Raw genomic sequence first — 9,672 nt, 5'->3', positions numbered from 1 at the left:
CATTATACACTGGATCGCCAGACATCTTCCAATAGATGTATAGATGGCATACGACTGAATATACATGTATTGTACTTAGTGTAAAATTAACTTACTTATTTGATTGTTGGTTGACGCCATTCATATTCAAGAGTATTTCACTTTACAGTGGCGATCAGTTTTTGGCTGGAGAAGACCGGTGTGACCAGGATTAACCATCGACCTTTGGCAAGTTAGTGACCGGCCTTCCCACGCAGGACGTACACACTCGTAGCATGTCATATAGGTAGAAGGCAAGAATATTATATGTAGCATTTATGTTCATACGCTAACGGTCACACGAGTGCCATCGACCGCTTACGGTCAACATGGATGCAAGGTGTAAATGCGATGTATGCACATATGCATGCTTGTGTTTTAGCAATTTTTCTGTCTTTATGACGGCGAGTCATTAGGTGTACGTACATATTGGCCAACCGTGTCTCCTTGTGAAAGGGCGAGCACATGCCGTCAAAGTTGTGCCGCCACTGAAATAGTATCAAAGACACCAGGTATAACCTCCATCCATTCACACTGTGAGAAAGTTCTGTTTCCTTTCTTTAAATTCTCAGTGCTGAGCACTAAGCGAAGCCTCTCGAGTTTCCGAATTTAAGAAGGGCAATCTATACCCATTAGCAAGCAAAACAGTCTTGTCAGTTAGAGGATCCATATCATTATAAAGTGAAGGCGTTGGATTGAGTAGCCTTTATGAAGTTTCGTTTCTGAACCAGTGGCTGTGGCGTAGCTGACAGATGCTATGGCAACCAGATCCTAGCAAATGCTATTGGACGACACAAATATTTTACAAATGAATAACCTCAGTGAGTATATTAATGTGCAATTCGAAGGACCAATGACCAAAGTAGAATGGATACAGGTTCAGAAGAGAAGCACCAACTGAACTGGTTCATTTAAATCCGAAGGACGAATTGTTCTAACGTCAGCTTTATATTATGTGGGTTTAGATCAAGGCTAGGGAAAATCACCAAGAAACACAATGACAAATGAACCGCTTCGGTGGCCTAATGTTTAGGTGGCCCCCCTCAAGTCGAGGGACTTGGGATCAAATCCGGGACGAGTCATACCAAAGACTTAAAAATGGTACTTGTTGCTGCCTTGAGATTAGAACGAGAAAACAGGACTGGTTGCATAACATAAACTTATCCAAATAGTAGAAAACGCTTGGTGGGTCGTCATTTCAAAAATGTTATGTAACGGCTTTTGTCTGGGAACGTATGCATGCCAATTAATGCTCCCACAATCGGTGCATTGATGTAAGTATATGCAAATATCCAAGTGTGTATACTACTATCTGGAAAGTGAGAGACACAAGATCAAGTCCGATTGAGTCGGGTCACTGTTAGAAACTATTGACAACCAACAGGCCTCCTTCTACTTCAAGGTAACTATCTTCCGTTAAAATGATTTCCGCGTGTGCCGTTTGTTTTATTTTATTGCTTGACTGATTGATTTTTCACTTTTGCGATTAAGGTCAGTATTATGTGTTGAGGAAACCACTGACCTTTGGTGCGTTACTAACGAACTTTCCCAGATGTGACATACAGATATGCACACAATATTGGTGGTAGACAAGTGACCCTCAACAAACAGGCTGCACTGATATGTTAGTGGACACCATGTCCGAAATGGTGTTAAAAGCGGCGCGTTAATCCTCAAACAGGCATAAAATGAAATCCAGCATATACGACGATTGCGAAGAACTTGGATGTTGTTGTTGTATACGTTGTTGTCATTAAATCATAATAAGAACTCGTTCCTAATAATTCTTGTAGATAAATATCGTATTTGTTACTGTACCACGGTTATGATCAGGCACGCCTTTTACACATGGCTCCTTCAAATCTTCAACCTCTGCACATGGACATGAATTTCTGGTTTACTCAATTAACTAGCCTACAAAGCGACGCGAACATGACCACTTGGCCAGGGATTTCAGCGGGAACTGAATGAATGGATATTAAAGCCCGTGGCCTAGTGGCCATGTTAGTGAGGCATTGGCAACAATAACTTTAAACTGAGTTTGTGCAACCTTAAATGTGTTCCATGCAGATCCCTTGTCTTCCACCAGTGTGACGAGCAAACTCTATACGTAATTTACCTGGGGAATTCCACTGTCTTCCACATATTAAAAGTTCTTCAGTATGGCTTTAAACAACAACCAGTTTACTTGTCTCTCCAGACAAAAGTTGCTTTCTACTCATTCAGTCCTCCCTGGCAGAAATTGTCTTTCATCCATATCGTTCTCCCAGACAATAATTGCCTCCCATCCTGTATTCTCCCACACAATAGTCAGCCCCCATCCATTAACTCCTCTTTAGACAAAAGCTGCCCTCTGTCCACTCAGTTCTCCAAGACAGAACTTGTCGTGCATCCATTCCTTTCTCCCAAGGAGAAATTGCTACCCATCCGTTCAGTTTTACTAAGTAAAAGTTCTCACCCATTAATTCAGTTCTCCCAAGCACGTTGTCGTCTACTTATTGAGAAATGACAGCGGTTGCCTTCCGTACTTTGCTCTCCCACACAATAGTTACCCTCCGTTCATTCACTCCTATCCGAGCGACAGTTGCACCCCTTCCATTGTCATCCACCCATTCCGTTCTCACAAGCAGATCTAATTTTCTTGCATCCTTCCTTCCTTCTCTGATATAAAAATCCTCACTGAGCCCAATTTTACTGTCCAAATGGAAAACTTCTTCCCTGCAGGGTTTGCCTACACCCATGACATTGTGCAAAAGTATATACATGCATGTACCTAACCTGGATACAGAGTTTTTACCTTGATTAGTACATAAAAGAATGATATTTTTTGACAATTTTGTTTATAGGTTTGCTCGTTTAAACAGGTTCTGTATTCGGTCAAATGTTTTACATTTTTGGAGTAACAACCATTTTACATATTTGGGTAATGTTTCTACAAACTCAGGCAAGGTTACAAATGCTGCAATTGTTATATATTTTCATTACACAGAGAAGGCGTGTCGCGAGTTGATTGATTTGACGATTCGACACATTCCACTCATGCAGTATCGCTTCTTTCAGAGGCATTTAGGAATTGGGATGGTATAGATTGACAGAGGCATTACTTATGGATAACAACTCCTGAATTTATTGCAGTATCGCTAAGAAGCGATCAAACGATTCCAATTGGTGGTATGTAAAAGGAAATAATCATACCTTAATTGAAATTGTATTGTTGTTTAACGTGGTACAGTTAGTGTTTGAAACAGTTCACAACACACCAGCATCAATATCCGATCAGCTTCAAATGTTAAGCGTAAAATAGTTCATGAATCATACTGGCATATATTTTATCGGTATAATAAATCAAAAGATGAATGTTTATTTGCATGAAGGACTTGAGTTAGACTATGTAATACAGATGTCTGGATTCGTTCAGCGATTGACATTCGATGTATTTGATACATTTGGCATTTTTTTATGCTTGGTGAAAGTGACGTAGTTTATGTAGCATGATCAAATTGATATCATCAATAATGCCGTACGTGTATATATAACTGCCTCCTGTAGTTAGAATCAAACAGACACCAGGCATGACACCCAATAATGCCGTTAAGGCGGACACCAGACACAACACCCAATAAGGCCGTTGACGGCTCACGCCTCCCTGGAGCTTGGATAAGGCAAACACCAGGCATGACACTCATAATGCCGTTAACGGCTTGTGTCTCATTGGAGCTATAGGATAAGACAGACACCATACATGACACCCAATAATGCCTTAACGGTACGTGTATGACTGCCTCCCTGGAGTTAGACTAAGGCAGACACCAGACACGACACCCGATAATAAAACCTACAGTGAAGCAGAATTTGAGTGAGTGAGTGAATGCTTGGGGCTTAACGTCGCACTTAACAATTTTTCAGTCATATGAAGACGAGGGAGTCCTCGGAGTGCATGTAATGTGCCTCCTTGTTGCAGGGCGGATTTCCACCGCTCCTTTATCTAATAGTGCTTCACTGAGACAACTTCGCAAAGGCAACTAGGTTGCCCCGCTCGAGGCATCATGCTGGTACGGGTTGCACTACCCCTTTAATGCTCAATGCCAAGCAAGGAAATTACAACTTCCTCTTTTAAGGTCTTAGGTGTGACCCGATCAAAGACTGACCCTGGATCTACCGCTCCTGAATCAGACGCTCTATCGACAGAGCCATCGGGGTCGGTTAGTAGAATTGGAAAATTGAAAGTTGTGGCATTAATATATATATATATATATATATATATATATATATATATATATATATATATATATATATATATATATATTCCTACAGTTCCTATGTATGTATACGTTTGAGCATAAATATTTAACAGGTGTAAGCCCCTGATTCACTCCGTCGTTATCTATTTATATACTCATGATCCAAGTGTGTATGCGCTGTTCAGTCTTTGTTAAACCCCTACAGCTGTCTTATAGAATGTGGTAAACATTTACAGTGGGCCTGGTTCAGATACATGTACATAGGTATTTATTCGATTTGGGATAAGTTTACTGGTATCCACGTCCTATAGTCTCTGTATTTGGTGACTTTTATACTAACAGGTGCAGACGCATATAACTTGTATCTAACTTGTCCCACGGCCATCTAACATACATAGATGTATACAGCTTAAATTCATAAATACGCCTATCTCCAAAATGCGAGCTAAAACTGAGAAAAAATTGACAGCCATATTTAATATGAGCCCCCACAGTTATCAAGCAGAAACAACACTGTTTGCATTTAAAATACAATATGCAGGAATATTAGCAGCTGGTCTGCACGTAACACTGTATTGCCGGTATAATTAAAGAGAAGTTAAACATTCGGGGCAACCATATCACACTTCATTGCGCAAATGCGAGACCACAGAACTCCATCTGCGTCCTCTGACCTATTTGAGCTTTTATTCCGTGCTTACAGGACTTTTGCCCACCTTATATGCAATCACGTGACGTGGTTTCGATAAGGTATATGTATCCTCCATTTAGCCTATACACGCGCATATCATTATATCTCCAGTCTTCTAAACTATACACGTACTGTTTAATAGTATTATGTTCTCTATACAAGAAATGAATATAATGTATAACACCCCCGAATCTGTGATATCTGACGTAATTTTTCAGTACTCTAGTGTTGTTCTCATAAGAAAATCGGGCTTAAATTCAATTGTATAACATAAACAGATCGGTGTTGATCAGTGTTGCCAATAAGTGATATTTAATTAAATAACTGTAATCAATTACGAGTAACCTTAATCACATTTTCAATCCCTTTGTATAACACGCATCATAGCTAGAACAATGATGGTGATTAAATGCTTCATTGATATATCAAATGCTTCATTCATTATCACTAGGTGGTTTACATGTGTATTAATTTTGGTATATGTATGTCTACGTGATATATCCGGTGTACTTATCAGTTAAAACACCTCATTACATTTTGGGAAAAACGCAGCTCTTGGCTGTTTCAATGTATTTAACGCCTACATGCATTCTGCACCACGTGTTTGTAGCCTGCATGTGCGATGCTTACATATGGGGAAACCAATTTAGCTGTGTCACCGAATCTTTTAACGTTACCTCCCTCAAACTCGAACTCAAGTCTTCAGTATCGATGTCAGTGACATAAATATTAGACCAATATGGTTGAAAGCATCTTTTCCGCACCAAAACTGCCAAAATTGCAGAATCTGACAAATGCTATACAATACATCCACCCCTGGTGGACGGGAGAATCCACGTGGTGTGGCAGGGGATAGCTGCGGGACAGGATAAGTTGTCAAAATTTACGACGTTTTCAGTCCTCTTTTATGGAATCAGTTTTGGAAAAGAGAAGCTTTGAAAAGTCGGTGACTTTATTTCCAGGTAATCATGCCGAAAGCGTGCTGATGCTATTGCATATTTTAGTCTGCCATTTTTTTTCCAGAAAGGACTTGTACAGGCACATACTATCCTAGGCCCTTGTGCATGCACATGGGTGTTATCTGCCGCAGTCGGCCAGAAAACACAACAGTACTTTTTGTGGGTCACTCATTAAAGCTCGGCTTTACGGGAAAACTTTCAATGAAAAATACCAAACAATTGTATGATTCAATAGCGGAAGAATTAAGCATTAGGCAGTATCCATTTGGGCAAGATTCATTTCGAAAAATCAGGCGAGAATGCGATTTTATTGAGAGAGGTTTTGTAAGGTTATATGCAGAGACGACATACATAGTCAGCCCATCTCGACTCACGTAGACTGGGAAGAAAGACTGGTGCTTTATCCATGTACAGCTGATGTTACGTACATAATTTCACCGACATTTAGCCATCAACGCTTGTTTTAGCTCACAAACCGCAGGATTAACCCATATCACCAACTAGTAAGTAAACTCTTGTAGAAATTTACTGTGGTTTTTGAAAGGATGGCTGATGTGGAAGGTTTGTACAAGCTTTCAAAGGCCCCTTGTGTTCCGCCAGCGAGGAAGTCGGCCTTCAAACATGGCTGACAGCTCATGCACGTAGGCTGTTCTCCAATGGCTATCTCAAATGTACAGAGAGACTAAAGATTGTCAAAATGTGTCATTAAATAGGTGTTTTTCTGATGAGTCCATCACTGTCACCAACTGCTAATGCTTTAAAGCCATTACATGCAGATGTGAAGAGATAGTAACATTTTGAGAAAAGTTATTCTTTTCCTTTTTGCATCCTGGCTGGTGAAGCTAGGAAAGTCAGATTGTCATTTAGAAACATAGGCCTACAATGTAGAAACAAATATGATCTTGAATCTGCTTTATTATTATATGTATGTATATCTAAACTACGGCTTGAATGGTCAGTTCACCTTTGCTGGGTATGTGCCCTAAATGTGTATAAATTTATACAGAAATGTTATATGTTTCGTCAACAGTATGGAGATCAATATGTAAGCATATATGAACACATACAGCCATGTATAATTTATTTCCTTCTCTTGGTAAAGTCATTTCTGTTGTTGAAATAGTCATTCTTTTAATGTTTAATAACAGTAACGATAAGAAATAATGAGATAAAGTTGAACTGTGTTTTCATGTTGCATAGGAAGAAAATTAAAAAGCGAAAATAATGACTTTTTTTTCAGGAACAATGCTGTTTTATGTAAAGCAGCATCTCGCCATTGCTCTGGCCTTGTGTAGTTCATTAGATCTGGAATCAATATGTTTCCTTTTTTCTCTCTAGGTATAAGGTTAGTTTTGAGAAAAACCATTTTGGTTGTCTGAACAGAGGCACATAGCCCTGCTATAAATAGATATAAACAAGTTGAGCATTGGCCTGTTGGTAGAGAGATAAAGGACAGTAGAGATAGAATTTACTGTGCCACATTTAACGTGTATGTCAAGATAGGAATACATGTGTTATATTGGTCTTCCACATGGGATATAATCAGAGAAAAAGGAAATATGAAAATGTTTAGCCTACAAAGGGAAAACATTGAGCAAATACATGCTTGTAGTAATTAAGGATTTGCGACTAGGAGATGAAAACTTCTGTTAAAACATGTTTTTATTGTTCACTATTAATGGCTGTCAGTCAGTATGGTTATATGTGTCTATTATTCATATTGAGGATTTGCACAAACATGTCCGACATGATAGTATGGTGTCAGATTAATAGGGCATATATACATGTATGTCTACGGACGAGGATAATATACATTAATAAAATAAGGTTGACTGGCTGTTTATGTTAAATGCTGTAGGTATAGGCATGCATGCATAACTCCAGGTTTTCAGTGAAACAGTGTGCAGCCTCTTCATGCAGTCAAGCTAAACAGCTTTCATGCAGCTGTAGTGTTTGAGGGCACAGCTCAGAGCCGACTGGCCGCAGTTGTCACAACTGGCGATCACAACTGTCGGGTCTTGCATGCTGCCCAAGTTGCAGCTAAGGCCGCAGTGACGGGCCTGTGGGGCTAGCGCAGGCCCCACACAGTTCAATATGGCTACGTCACCAGCCTAGCTGTTCCCTCCCAGCTCAAGTGCTGGCCTTACTCACTCACAGGTCTGTGACCTTCTCCTGGTGTCAGTCTCCTTCACTCTGTTCAGCTTTTGATACTGTTCAGGTTTACTATTTGAGCCATGCAGCCTCAAGGTCAAGCTAACAAATAACTTGGCCAAATCACCTGTGTTTTTATTATAGTCATCTTTAACCACATATACTGTGGTTGAAACTTAAAGTCATTAATGGCGGTGAAAGGTTTGACAAGATTATTAAGAAAAATATTTCCTGTCCAGAATTTGATCATTTTCATGTTTAAATTCTCCATCTCCCAAAATCTTGAAATTCACCCTTCAGTTTCACTTCCAGGAGTATTTTCACTGTCCAAATGGTGTTTTAATTGAAATGTGAACTGCTCTGTAAATGAAAACTGAATTTACATGTATCATTTAACTGAACCTGTCTAAAGTGTATCATCCACTGAAGAATATCACTGATTTGAAGAAAAAAACATTAAACCAAATGTATATATATGCATCGTTGAAGTGTATCACATTGAGTTTAGAAAGCATACCTTATTATTTTTGTGATGATGAAAAACTGAGATATGGAAGTTCAAAGGAAACATAATTATGCATGTTGAGAAAAATCAAAAGCGCTACCATGTTATCAATTTTAGCCAATCGGACATGCTTTATTTGTATAACCATAGAAAGCAGCTGTTTCCGCTGACATCACATGAACCCTGTTTCATCTCTTGGCCATATCTACGTGCGGTACAGATGATGCGACATTGTGGTTTCGATATCTTTAACATGGCGTATACCATGACATAACAAGAATTGTGAATTAAAAGTATATTTTTAGAGCTACCATTGCAAGGTTAGTTTTGAGAAAAGACTGTGGCTGTTTACATGTAGGTCTGTTTCCACAGCTCTTTCAAATTAACTTAAGGATATATTAGTTGTGGTAATTTCGTTTATGCAGTCGCTGTGAGTTCAAGTCCAGCTCATGCTGGCTTCCTCTCTGGCCGTAAGTGGGAAGGTCTGTCAGCAACCTGCGTATGGTCGTGGGTTTCCCCTGGGCTATGCCCGGTTTCCAACCGCCATAATGCTTGCTGGCGGCCGTCGTATAAGTGAAATATTCTTGAGTACGGCATAAAACATCAATCAAATAAATAAATAAATAAATAAAATTTCGTTTACTCTAAACATGGTTAAATTTCAAGTATCTAGTTGATTATCAACATAAGATTAACTTTGCTAGGTTTGCCTTCACACAAACAATGTATTTTTATCAGTCGACAAGGAAAAAAATCTTCAAAACAAACCGATATGAACACAACGTGAAAATGTTAGAGAATTACTAGAACTAAGTAGCAGTGTAAATGTGTGGAGAATTACTAGAACTAAGTAGCAGCGTAAATGTGTGGAGAATTACACTGTGTAAGTTAACAATATTGCGAACGTGTGAAGAATTTTTTGAAGAAAAGTAGCAATGAAAGTGTAGAGAATTACAGTAAGTAACAATAAAGCAAGTGTTGGAGAATTACAGTAAGTAACAATAATGCAAATGTTGGAGAATTAACAGTTGAAAGGATTATTAATAGTGATATACTGCTTCTGTAGGTTTACCAACACCCTACCACTGAGAGGGTATGTTAATTTCC

General features: G+C 39.1%; 1 protein-coding gene across 1 annotated transcript in view; it reads left to right on the top strand.

Annotated features, from left to right (window-relative positions):
• The first annotated feature begins 5,820 nt into the window (after positions 1–5,820).
• LOC135475646 (uncharacterized) overlaps positions 5,821–9,672 on the top strand; it is a 37,433-nt gene continuing 33,581 nt past the window's right edge. Inside the window, 1 exon segment of the mRNA XM_064755578.1 lies at positions 5,821–5,912. The gene's annotated coding sequence lies outside the window, so the exon portion shown is untranslated.

Source organism: Liolophura sinensis, chromosome 9 (genome assembly GCF_032854445.1).
Source record: "Liolophura sinensis isolate JHLJ2023 chromosome 9, CUHK_Ljap_v2, whole genome shotgun sequence".
NCBI classification, from domain to species: Eukaryota; Metazoa; Mollusca; class Polyplacophora; order Chitonida; family Chitonidae; genus Liolophura; species Liolophura sinensis.
This window is presented reverse-complemented; position numbering and strand designations above follow the sequence as displayed.